The sequence below is a fragment of the Botryllus schlosseri genome, chromosome 12, assembly GCF_051294905.1.
Source record: "Botryllus schlosseri isolate E-star chromosome 12, Bs_hap1, whole genome shotgun sequence".
In the NCBI taxonomy this organism is placed as follows: Eukaryota; Metazoa; Chordata; class Ascidiacea; order Stolidobranchia; family Styelidae; genus Botryllus; species Botryllus schlosseri.
Window position 1 is genome coordinate 16,936,194 of NC_137247.1, and position 14,222 is coordinate 16,950,415.

At 42.4% G+C, this 14,222-nt stretch overlaps 1 protein-coding gene and 1 long non-coding RNA gene across 2 annotated transcripts in view; both read right to left on the reverse strand.

The window, feature by feature from the left end:
- The window catches only part of LOC145451771 (uncharacterized), a 135,355-nt gene that overhangs the window by 90,000 nt on the left and 31,133 nt on the right, over positions 1–14,222 (reverse strand). The gene's annotated exons all lie outside the window — the stretch shown is intronic.
- Positions 1–14,222, reverse strand: part of LOC145451767 (solute carrier family 2, facilitated glucose transporter member 5-like) — a 64,370-nt gene that overhangs the window by 48,215 nt on the left and 1,933 nt on the right. The gene's annotated exons all lie outside the window — the stretch shown is intronic.

Sequence of the window (14,222 nt, forward strand, 5' to 3'; positions counted from 1 at the left end):
AAGGGGAGTGTCGTTGTAGATTAATTTGCGTTCAGCGAAACTTTGTATCGACTCATTGGCGGACTTCTGTTTGTCTGTACAGGTGTTATTAGTGTAATTAGATTTGGCCCCACGATGAGCATATTGGCAAAATCACACAACGATAACAGCTTTACCCGCCAACAACTCACATGGGATATATCAGAGGTCTCAAACACGCGGGCCGCGTTTCAGCCGCGAGGCCGCCATTATTTTCGAAACACTAACAATATGGTTATTTTGTGTATCTGACGATGAAATTACACTAAAATCACATCGAACATAGTAGGATCCTAAATAAAATAAGAAACTTTCATTCCGCGACCTCAATAGTTACGTTTCACCAAGCTATATTACGGTTATTTTTGTAAGAAACAAGTCAAAAAGTAATATATTATCGTAAAACTCGCCAAGTCTCCTTTCAGCTTCAGAAATTAAGGTGACAGCTCAGTCTGACCATTAGGCATTCGTTAGGCTATTGTGACTCATTCAACACTCACTTTGTTTAATAACAGCGATGGTGGGCGTCTTACCTTACAGGGGGGTGTTTACCCCACTCTACCCTAATATAGAGCCTATCAAGTACAAGAACAATTCTATTCAAATAGTTATAAATCCGATGATTCTTTTCGTGCCAGGTCTAAATTGATACAAGAGTAAATCAAATTTTGACGATGTGTGTTTACTTTCAGCCTGCTGGATCGGCTCGCTTTCAATAGGACAATTCACTCCTGTCAAATAAGGCCTACTTGGAAATACTCGGAATACTACTATAAATGCTACCCGCCTGTTTGACAAAACACGCGTTTTCTGGTTGACAGCAACACGATGCGATCCATTTGATGTCCCCATCGACCCTCCTATTTTAATAGGGTTACCATTTAGGGGAGCATATGTGCTACTTTTCCCAGATATGTCACCCCTTCGCCAAAATGTACTCTCTTTCTGTCAATTTGCTCTCCTTGTTAGCTTAACATATCCAAAAAACACCACGGGTAACGAAAAATGTGGGCCTAGATTATAAAAGTCGGGTATGTAGCCAAATCGGAAAAATGACGCTATGTATTGTGCAGGCTATTACGTGGATACGGGGGCCTGTGTAAACATGTGAATAGTAAAAGCGCCCCAAACTACCGTTACATGAAAAAGATCGAGCGCACTCGACCATGCCGTGGTATACCTACCTTAGTGCAGCCAAATGATCCAACGTCGTGCCGAGAATAGCGGGGGTGGTGGTATATCATTCTCACAAGATATACTTTGGAATGCGTGTGAAATCGACATCGCCCGTTACTCGACTGAAGCAAGTCGCCACTGCACTCCCTCTCTGTGTATACACAACGTACTAGGTACTGCAGATCCAGACGAAACTACGCATTCTAGCGAGGTTATCGAGATAGCTGGAGCGGTTTACCACACATGCTAAATTTACTTCAAATGGAAGGACAAAATATATAGCTTTTGAAGTACTCAAGTAGTTTTAAAGAAATGTCGGTATCGTGAAATCGCTTTTTATCCTAATTATAAAAGAGTAGGTCCCCATAAAACTGTCGAGCCAAAATACAGTTTCGAAGCGATCCAGTAATTTGTAAATCTTATTTATGGGTTGCACGGTGTGTTCATTGATTAGAGAGAAGCAGACACGGCGGTGCCTGTATAACAAGGCTGTTCTCAAATCCACATTGTCCTCGTTATTATCAGCGAGTGACATTGCGGTCGTTAAAATAAATCGATTAAATACGATTTATTCCTCATATATGGGGATCAACGGGGGAGTAATGTATCGATTCAGCAATTCGGCCCACCAAGTACTTAATTTTCTTATATCCGGCCCGCCGACTGAAGGAGGTGCCCGCCCCCTTGTATAACACATATGTAAATGATACAATAGCGACAGCTAGCGGTTTTCAATCATCCATAAATATACAGCTAACCAGTAATACAGCCCTCAAGGATAAACTAGGAATATCTGTGTGAGTCGTCTCGATTGACCCATGCGGGCAAGTTTAGACACGTTTTTTTATCTTAAAATATCCAAAAAGACTACGAATGGCCCGAAATGATGACCTAGTTTACGAGAGATGGGTATTTCGGGAGTCAAGTCAGGGGACAAAATGAGCTTTTTTAGTCAACACAATGAAATTTGAAGTATAAACATAAAAATCATTCGTCCGCTATAGTAACTTTTTGCAGCTCGTGAAAAGTGTCCTCCATTCGGAGCTTATGTTAGCCCTATATTTTACCAGCTTTTAGTCTCGGATATGAGCATCGAAATTTGCACATAATTTCACATTACATTCCCTATGACAAGCATAGGCTATTATGGTTATGGGACCTGTGCTTTCAAACATGTATTGATGAATAGCGAAAGCGACCACAAGCTATCATTACATGAAAAAAAACGATCTCACTAGCCCGCCCATGTTGGGATATACCCACCAATGGCCATGTCCATGATCTGAAGTTCGCACATAATTTCACATTGCATTACCATGACATAGCACAGACTATTACGTGGGTATGGGGCTGTGCTTTCAAACATGTATCGATGAATACCGAAAGCGACTCAAGCTACCATTACACGAAAAATCGAGCACACTCGTCCCTCCCTGTCGGGGTATACCCGCCTTCGTACATACAAATGTTTCCATGTTGTAGCGAGAATAGCGGGGAGGGTGGTAGGCCATTATCACAAGAAGTACCATGAAATGAGTGTGAAATCGACATCGTCCGTTACGCGACTGAAGCAAGTCGCCACTACAATCACTCTCTGCGTAGTGCGTAAACGCAACGTACTAAGCGCTGCTGGGTATACGAAACTACGGATTCTAGCCAAAGCGAGGTTATCGAGATAGCTGTAGCGATTCACAGCACATGCTAAATCCCCTTGAAACGGGAGTACAAAATGTAGCGCTTTGAAATACTCAAGTAGAAGTAGTTGTTAAAGAGGAATTGGTATCGTAAAATTGCTTTCTATCGTAATTATAAAGAGTCTTTTCCCATAGAACTTTCAAGCGTAGCCCAGACACATTGGTAACTTGATAGTGTAAGCAGACAAAACCGACTCGAGTACTTCGGAAAAATTGAATGTATTTCGTTGCTGACCACGCCTGCTTATTCACACCGACTTGAACGACTCGTGTAGTAACCAACTGCGCCCCGTCATCTTCTTATAGTTCATTAATTTAACAATGAATACACACGAAATTGATTTAAATTTGTCGGTAATGCTATCGTTACATATAGGACACGGTGTTCGGTATCACATTACACAAGTCCCACAAAAAGCGAAAAGCCCCGCCGTCGCAGTAAAAACATTTGGTTTTGTCCGAAACGATGTAGTGAAACCCCCGCTTTTGCTAATTATTCAACACTAGCATTAATTTTATTCGGTTCCCCGCCTTCGTCTAGCGTTGCGATTCTTTTTGACAACGACGCCATGAGTGGATTCACGGGGTTAAGGCACGGAAATAGGGCGTATTAAAACATCCCGTAGCCATCATGGTATTACCGACAGTGATTTTATGGACATGCCACCCATTATAACTAAAGCTCTATGATACAACTCTACGAATTTTGTTCGTCAATTCCCCGACGGATCAGTACAGGACACTTGATCTCAACCAACGCGTGTGCAACCGAAGCAACTTTGCGTGGTGTGTATTTTTGATAACACCTCTATGGCAACCTTTAACCTCTCTACTGGCAATAAAGCTGCTTCTGATTAATATGGCAAGGGTGGAAGAAGCAACAAACATACTAGTAAACCGGTAGGCCTATTCGATGGAGTTGATAATGACGCGCTCACTCAACTTCTGCAATCGTACAGGTACAAAGCATTTTGAATAGTGTTGCTCAATCGCGGCTGGACTCCCAAGGCCACTGCGAACGTAAGTCGATCTCACTGTTTTGGAGTGCTAATGTCACACAATTGCTATAATGATCACTCGCTTATGTGTAGAAAGCAGAAATTGACCCATGGGTTGTACTATCTCGTGGCCTTGACAAACGTTCTATAGTTCAAAAGTCACTGTCATGTTGGCCTTTGATTGCTGTTGTACTCTTGTTAGCGTCGATATTCATTGGTACGTGTTTTCATGGTTTAAATTGTTGGTTATTATAGAGTGTTTTCGTAAAAGGTTGGGAGCTACTGATTTAAGCCTTGATGAGTTCCACCAAATACACTTGTAACACATCCTCTTTCTGGGCCGTGACCGATCCTTTACCACACCTTCTATAAGATAAACGTCGTTTTTACCCAGAGGTAAGCCGATGGCATACGGGAAATGCAGGCGCTAACGTGCTATTTTGTTTTAAAGATAATTAAAGAAACAGCTGATTCACACTTTTGCAAGCAATACTCCCGGGTATCCCGCTGTGCGGTAATGAAAAGAGGGGATTTAGGTCATAGCGAAAAAGAATAAACTACAAAAAATGGGATTGATAAATTTTGTAAAGTACCATAAGACATACTCAACATCAACTAATGAATTAGATATGATGTCTTGATGTCATGTGACTATAAAATCGGTTACATATTGTAACACATCGGTATCATACAATAACTTACACAAGCTTAAATGTGTGTTAATTTGCTTTGTAATGTGTGTTAGTGGACATGGGGATGCTTATTTCATCAATAGAATCGATTGCGATTACGATTACTGCTGAACCATGCGACTATAATTACGGTCACAGAAAAATCCCCCAAGTAGTCGAAACGTAATCACCAAGGTGCTAATTTGTTATCTCTCCTCCGTCATATGTCATCGTGTATAGGCATTGATACAATGCAGTATTGAATGCGATCCTTATAAGAATTGATACAATGCAGTGTTGACCGCGATCCGTGAGGACCCCTGCTGCATGCTATAATGTCTTTTGCAGAATTTATCACTCGTAACCCCCACAGTGTGCGAGTTATCAACAAATCGCAGACACACTACTTCGCATAGGGGAGAATAATAACCCTCCACTCTGCTACGTTTCAAATAGTAAAGCAATTATTGACGTTTCGTTGTATGTTAAACACAGTTGGAACGCTGCTCCTTGGCCAGTAGCACGAACAGCGGACATCTATTTGAAGTTTTACACTCATCAAATAATACATGACAAATTTCCACATCAAAGCAATAAAATCATCGGGTACTCAAATAAATCATAACCGAGCCTGGTGGTAACGACAGCTCGCGGACTTGTACGAATTATTTAACTAATTGGTTGACGGTCAGCCATCTGCTGTTTTATGTAGTTATAGTTGCGGAGTTAAAAAAGTCAGTTGTTCTAGTTCTAGTTGCGCATTCTAAAACTGATTTCGCTGTGAAACTCGAACTGTAGAATAAAACACGTGTCGCGGTTTGACTTAAATCGTGATACCGATATTCTGTTATGTGATGTGCTTGCGGACGTTGTTAGCTCACAGTCATCGATACTAACAGTGACTTTGGAAGGGTTTCAACCACTTCAAATTCGAAGACCTATCCTTTGGAAATACCGATTCTATGTCTAATACTTCTTAGCTCATTTCCAAATCAATAATTCGTATTATCGGAAATCATAGTCAGTTGTACAGTCTGGTTTATATTGCTACTTCATTTGTGTACCCTCTTCATTACTACACACTAGGTGGCGGAAACGAGTAAAAATATTTATTTAAACGTATAGCACGCAGTGGGGGTACTTATCGATCGCGTTGAACACTGTATTGTCGGGTACCACAGCCCAATGTCTACCTACCCTGTCATGTGACGTCGAAATAATAACGAAATGGCACGTTAGCGCTGTGTCTTCGCAGATCATCGTGCTACATATGAGTAAAAGCTACGTTTACCATATAGAAGGTGTGGTAAAATATCGGTTTCGGCCCGGAATAGGATGTGTTACACTGTTACACGCCCATTTTATTGAACGCATCAAGGTCTACATCAGTTGTTCCCTGCCTATTTATGACCATCCTTCGATGATAACGAAAATTTTAAATCACGAAAGCACGTACCAACGACTATCAACGCTAACAAGAGAACGAACACAATCAATTTAATGTCCAACTTGAGTGGCTTTCCGCTTCAGCAAGCTTACCAAAGCTACGAGCTCGTACAAGTAATCGAGTCGTCAATTTCTGCTTTCTACACATAAGCGAGTGATCATTATAGCAATTGTGTGACATTAGCACTCCAAAACAGTGAGATCGACTTACGTTCGCAGTGGCCTTGGGAGTCCAGCCGCGATTGAGCAACACTATTCAAAATGCTTTGTACCTGTACGATTGCAGAAGTTGAGTGAGCGCGTCATTATCAACTCCATCGAATAGGCCTACCGGTTTACTAGTATGTTTGTTGCTTCTTCCACCCTTGCCATATTAATCAGAAGCAGCTTTATTGCCAGTAGAGAGGTTAAAGGTTGCCATAGAGGTGTTATCAAAAATACACGCCACGCAAAGTTGCTTCGGTTGCACACGCGTTGGTTGAGATCAAGTGTCCTGTACTGATCCGTCGGGGAATTGACGAACAAAATTCGTAGAGTTGTATCATAGAGCTTTAGTTATAATGGGTGGCATGTCCATAAAATCACTGTCGGTAATACCATGATGGCTACGGGATGTTTTAATACGCCCTATTTCCGTGCCTTAACCCCGTGAATCCACTCATGGCGTCGTTGTCAAAAAGAATCGCAACGCTAGACGAAGGCGGGGAACCGAATAAAATTAATGCTAGTGTTGAATAATTAGCAAAAGCGGGGGTTTCACTACATCGTTTCGGACAAAACCAAATGTTTTTACTGCGACGGCGGGGCTTTTCGCTTTTTGTGGGACTTGTGTAATGTGATACCGAACACCGTGTCCTATATGTAACGATAGCATTACCGACAAATTTAAATCAATTTCGTGTGTATTCATTGTTAAATTAATGAACTATAAGAAGATGACGGGGCGCAGTTGGTTACTACACGAGTCGTTCAAGTCGGTGTGAATAAGCAGGCGTGGTCAGCAACGAAATACATTCAATTTTTCCGAAGTACTCGAGTCGGTTTTGTCTGCTTACACTATCAAGTTACCAATGTGTCTGGGCTACGCTTGAAAGTTCTATGGGAAAAGACTCTTTATAATTACGATAGAAAGCAATTTTACGATACCAATTCCTCTTTAACAACTACTTCTACTTGAGTATTTCAAAGCGCTACATTTTGTACTCCCGTTTCAAGGGGATTTAGCATGTGCTGTGAATCGCTACAGCTATCTCGATAACCTCGCTTTGGCTAGAATCCGTAGTTTCGTATACCCAGCAGCGCTTAGTACGTTGCGTTTACGCACTACGCAGAGAGTGATTGTAGTGGCGACTTGCTTCAGTCGCGTAACGGACGATGTCGATTTCACACTCATTTCATGGTACTTCTTGTGATAATGGCCTACCACCCTCCCCGCTATTCTCGCTACAACATGGAAACATTTGTATGTACGAAGGCGGGTATACCCCGACAGGGAGGGACGAGTGTGCTCGATTTTTCGTGTAATGGTAGCTTGAGTCGCTTTCGGTATTCATCGATACATGTTTGAAAGCACAGCCCCATACCCACGTAATAGTCTGTGCTATGTCATGGTAATGCAATGTGAAATTATGTGCGAACTTCAGATCATGGACATGGCCATTGGTGGGTATATCCCAACATGGGCGGGCTAGTGAGATCGTTTTTTTTCATGTAATGATAGCTTGTGGTCGCTTTCGCTATTCATCAATACATGTTTGAAAGCACAGGTCCCATAACCATAATAGCCTATGCTTGTCATAGGGAATGTAATGTGAAATTATGTGCAAATTTCGATGCTCATATCCGAGACTAAAAGCTGGTAAAATATAGGGCTAGCATAAGCTCCGAATGGAGGACACTTTTCACGAGCTGCAAAAAGTTACTATAGCGGACGAATGATTTTTATGTTTATACTTCAAATTTCATTGTGTTGACTAAAAAAGCTCATTTTGTCCCCTGACTTGACTCCCGAAATACCCATCTCTCGTAAACTAGGTCATCATTTCGGGCCATTCGTAGTCTTTTTGGATATTTTAAGATAAAAAAACGTGTCTAAACTTGCCCGCATGGGTCAATCGAGACGACTCACACAGATATTCCTAGTTTATCCTTGAGGGCTGTATTACTGGTTAGCTGTATATTTATGGATGATTGAAAACCGCTAGCTGTCGCTATTGTATCATTTACATATGTGTTATACAAGGGGGCGGGCACCTCCTTCAGTCGGCGGGCCGGATATAAGAAAATTAAGTACTTGGTGGGCCGAATTGCTGAATCGATACATTACTCCCCCGTTGATCCCCATATATGAGGAATAAATCGTATTTAATCGATTTATTTTAACGACCGCAATGTCACTCGCTGATAATAACGAGGACAATGTGGATTTGAGAACAGCCTTGTTATACAGGCACCGCCGTGTCTGCTTCTCTCTAATCAATGAACACACCGTGCAACCCATAAATAAGATTTACAAATTACTGGATCGCTTCGAAACTGTATTTTGGCTCGACAGTTTTATGGGGACCTACTCTTTTATAATTAGGATAAAAAGCGATTTCACGATACCGACATTTCTTTAAAACTACTTGAGTACTTCAAAAGCTATATATTTTGTCCTTCCATTTGAAGTAAATTTAGCATGTGTGGTAAACCGCTCCAGCTATCTCGATAACCTCGCTAGAATGCGTAGTTTCGTCTGGATCTGCAGTACCTAGTACGTTGTGTATACACAGAGAGGGAGTGCAGTGGCGACTTGCTTCAGTCGAGTAACGGGCGATGTCGATTTCACACGCATTCCAAAGTATATCTTGTGAGAATGATATACCACCACCCCCGCTATTCTCGGCACGACGTTGGATCATTTGGCTGCACTAAGGTAGGTATACCACGGCATGGTCGAGTGCGCTCGATCTTTTTCATGTAACGGTAGTTTGGGGCGCTTTTACTATTCACATGTTTACACAGGCCCCCGTATCCACGTAATAGCCTGCACAATACATAGCGTCATTTTTCCGATTTGGCTACATACCCGACTTTTATAATCTAGGCCCACATTTTTCGTTACCCGTGGTGTTTTTTGGATATGTTAAGCTAACAAGGAGAGCAAATTGACAGAAAGAGAGTACATTTTGGCGAAGGGGTGACATATCTGGGAAAAGTAGCACATATGCTCCCCTAAATGGTAACCCTATTAAAATAGGAGGGTCGATGGGGACATCAAATGGATCGCATCGTGTTGCTGTCAACCAGAAAACGCGTGTTTTGTCAAACAGGCGGGTAGCATTTATAGTAGTATTCCGAGTATTTCCAAGTAGGCCTTATTTGACAGGAGTGAATTGTCCTATTGAAAGCGAGCCGATCCAGCAGGCTGAAAGTAAACACACATCGTCAAAATTTGATTTACTCTTGTATCAATTTAGACCTGGCACGAAAAGAATCATCGGATTTATAACTATTTGAATAGAATTGTTCTTGTACTTGATAGGCTCTATATTAGGGTAGAGTGGGGTAAACACCCCCCTGTAAGGTAAGACGCCCACCATCGCTGTTATTAAACAAAGTGAGTGTTGAATGAGTCACAATAGCCTAACGAATGCCTAATGGTCAGACTGAGCTGTCACCTTAATTTCTGAAGCTGAAAGGAGACTTGGCGAGTTTTACGATAATATATTACTTTTTGACTTGTTTCTTACAAAAATAACCGTAATATAGCTTGGTGAAACGTAACTATTGAGGTCGCGGAATGAAAGTTTCTTATTTTATTTAGGATCCTACTATGTTCGATGTGATTTTAGTGTAATTTCATCGTCAGATACACAAAATAACCATATTGTTAGTGTTTCGAAAATAATGGCGGCCTCGCGGCTGAAACGCGGCCCGCGTGTTTGAGACCTCTGATATATCCCATGTGAGTTGTTGGCGGGTAAAGCTGTTATCGTTGTGTGATTTTGCCAATATGCTCATCGTGGGGCCAAATCTAATTACACTAATAACACCTGTACAGACAAACAGAAGTCCGCCAATGAGTCGATACAAAGTTTCGCTGAACGCAAATTAATCTACAACGACACTCCCCTTACAGCAGAACTGTTTTGTCTGGACGGGGTGGTCACGATTCGTTTCCGGCGCAGATTTCATCAGTTTTGGTTAAACCCGGACTGGATGCGTCCAAGTGTCTTTGAGAGTCGGATTTATGCTACATTTTACCCAGCCTAATATATGGAGAAACCAGGAATTTACGTGTCAGTCGGATTTTTTGGACTTTGATTTTGCAATCCTATAGTCGCAGTGGATTCCGATTTCGAAATCTCCCACTCATCCTCACCGAAAGGAGGCTATAGATCGCATCACATATGATCTGTCACAATTCATCCCCATTATTGCACCACCGAGCGCGTTTCAGCCAAATAAGACAGTCCACTGATCCCCGATGAAGCGAGCTACCCCGATTCGTCACTGTACAATTGAATCTGACATCGCACTCGCAGTTACCGAGTTCGAACGGGAAATGCGAGGCTAAAAGGGGTGACACAGCAATTCTCTGACGGTAACAATCCCCCGAATCAATATACCCGTAGTATGATGCCGCAAATATGCTTGGAGGTATTGGCATAACATGTGTTGAGGATATATTTACGACACATACGCGAATACAACTGACTGTCTGCAGCGAAATTTGTTGACTTCGAGCGACAGTGCGTGTCTGCCGAAGCAATAGCTCCTTAGTATGATATTGTAAATACGCGTGGAGGCGTTGGCATAACAAGTGTTGAGGATATGTTACGGTACATGCGAACACAACTGATTGTCTATAGCGAAATGAGTCGCTCTCGAACGACAAGTGCGTGGTGAGCTCGTGATCGATCGTACAGACGGGTAAAGCATCAGTTCGACAACTGATCGATTCAAGTTGTATATCATATACAGCATACAAAATTAATATCCCGCGGTAAATTACATATCATTTATAGGCACTGGTATGATTACGCTTGACCGGACGTGAAGCAGTAAAAAGAACCCATCATAAATACATTGTTCGGATCGGACTGTCTGTCCTAAGACGCTAGAACGCGGTATAGGTATGGAACAGCGACATTTGCTGCTTGCACCGAATACTAGGTACGTAATACCGGGGGTTAACACGTTGATGCGAGCAAAATTGAGAATCAGCTATTTCTCTAATTACTTATTATATTCTAAATTTTACTTTATTTAAGTTAATCTATGTCGGGGGCGCCTAATACCTATTTCTAATACACGACATTCTGGTTCTCGATATGACTCAAAATGATACACATATTTATAACCAGAACAGATCATTTCTCCTTACTATTTAAGTCGACAACAAAGCAAGAGCAAGTACGACAGTATGGAACAGACTACAAGCGTCACTATGCACAGCCGAACGTATGGACACCTAAAACACGCACCAGGATCACACCGATCAGGAGAAAACTTTCACGTCACGACCGGTAATTATTTCTATGACCCCCCGTACATGAAATCGAGTCAACCGCGAAACGACAAGTCAACCAGGGTGGTTTGACGGGCAATTATTCCTAAAGCCCCGTCACGAAATTGGACCACAAAACGATAGGTCAGGGCGATTTGTCGGCAGGCAACTATTACCAAGCCCCGTCGCGTACGACCGAAGTCAGCTCTAGTTTCGTGTCCTTGTCCAGAGGTCGAGCGAGACAGATTAAATCAGGAGGCGAGTGGAAAAGTACAAGTAGAATTACTAATCAATAAGTTTCATGTCTGGCCAGAGTACAAAGGTCAATCGAGATTCTTTGTTCTTTTTCTCTCTAGCGTTAATTATTCCCCCTTTTTGATTGCCGCACACAGGGTCATAAAAGTATTGCTGCAAAAATGAGAATCGGGTAATTCTTTAATTGTTTATTATACTGATAATCTTTGTTTGTTCTTTATAAATCGCGAATGGGCACCTTCCGCCCATTTCTCTAACTACTCACGTGTGAATGGACACAATTCATCCCTGTTGCACCACCGTAACCGCGCGCGTTTCAGCAAAATAAGGTCAATCTGCTGATCCCCGATGAAGCGAGCTATCCCGAATCGCCGCTGTGCAGTTGAATCTGACATCGCACTCGTTGTACTCGATACAACAACCGCATCGGAGAACAACACCAATACTTTGCTGTCAACCCACACGCGTACGCCTGCTCCTACGTCCAGGCCTACGTACAAGTTTGTCGGATTGATGGAGCGTGACATCGATTGCGACACACTCTCGATCACAGCTGACCCAACGGAATTTTTAAAGTTCGAACGACAAATGCGAGGTTCGAGGGAGTGAAACAGCAATTCTCTGATTGTACCACTCCGCCGAATCAGTATATCCTTGGTATGATGTTGTCAATATGTTTGGAGGTGTTGGCATAACAAGTGTCGAGGATATTTTACGGCACACGCGAACACAACGGATTGTCTACAGCGAAATTAGTCGCCCTCGAACGCACTGGCGTAGCAGCATGTGCTGCCGCCCCTGGCTCTCGCCGAAAATGCCGCCCCCTCCCCTAAGTAGACCACAGCAAATTTCGACATAGATTCATGTTCAAGCAACCTTGGTAATAAAAATAACTGCAAACAATATGCCGCGTTTCAGCCTCACCGTCTCAAAAAATAATAAAGACAAGAAATAGCGAACGATTGTGTTGTGCAAATAGAAAATCAATAGCCGCCTCAAAGCAAAATCAGCGATAATATCCTCAAATTCAAGTTTTTGAACGTAGTCTATTTTTATAGACAGAACGAACAGAGCTGATAACCAATCATCATTCGTGGTAGAACGTAAATAAGACTTAATCAGTTTTAAGCTTTGAGAAGCTCGCCTCACGCAGCTCGCAATTGAAACCCCAATGGTCAGATAAAGTTTCAGACACGAGCATAAATATGGTGTCGAATCAAGTAGCTTTGCATGAACTAACCACTGTAAAACATCAAACGCTGTTGCACTACAAACAAACGTGGCTTCACTATGCTCCGCACCAGCCTCTTAACCCTTTTAAAATCTCAAGTTGAACAACTTCATATGATCATATCATAGTTTGTGTTCGTCCTAGAGGCCTCATATTGGTTTGTACGAAAAGCTAGCAATCTTCTGATTTATATGATCCCTAATTCGAAGGTATAAGACATGACAATTTTCACAGCTGACTACAAAAAGTCCACGTCGTTGTCATAAGTGGTTCTAAAAGCGCTGGTGAATAAATTGTGACTTTCGCTTTGCAGCAGCGGGTGGGAATTCAAAAATACAAACATATCATTTAAGTGGTGTAGGCCGGTAAACCTAGTTTCAGCTTCAAGTTTAAATCTGTCCAAAGGTTGAAACATGCATCGTCTAACTTCTTCAACAACACTAAGGCCAGCATCTTTTGATTGTTCGCCGGGCATTCTCCTTTTTCTGCGAACTCTCCGAACAATCGGCATTGAAGGCTGTTTCGGAGTGGTTCCATCGCCATGTTAGCATATTAATTCGGGTTTTCGGAATCAGCGCGACACTAGCTTTCGATTGAGATCTGTTTGATTAAATTTTAGCTCACGGCACGCCAGCTATAGGACTATCAATTAACGCTTCTTTTAGCCGTCTGTGTACACGGTGCCGAGCGAGATAGTGTAATAGTGATGCGTCCGGCTTCTTGTTCGGTATGTCGTGGGTTCCATCTTCGGCCAATCAGACCAAAGAATCGAAAACTGGTATCCGCGGTTATCCCGCTAGTCGCTCAGCAATCACAGAGGGAAAGACTAGATGACCTTATTATAAAAACAAGTCCGTCTCGCATCTCCGTCATCAGAGCATCTCGATGGTGCAGGCGAAAAAGAATACCATATCTCTCTCTCTCTCTCTCTCACTCACTGTGCTGCCACATTTTGCCGCCCCCTTGGAGCCTGCCGCCCCTGGCGCAGAGCCAGAACCGCCAAGTGGCTGCTACGCCACTGCTCGAACGACAACTGCGTGATGAGCTCTTAATCGATATGTATGTTACAGACGGGCAAAGCATTAGTTCGCCAACAGATCGATTCAAGTTGTACATAATGTACAGCATACAAGGTTAATATGCCGCGGTTAATTACATATCATTTGCAGGCACCGGCATGATTACGCTTGACCAGACGTGAAGCAGTAGAAGAACATATCATAAATACATTGTTTGGTT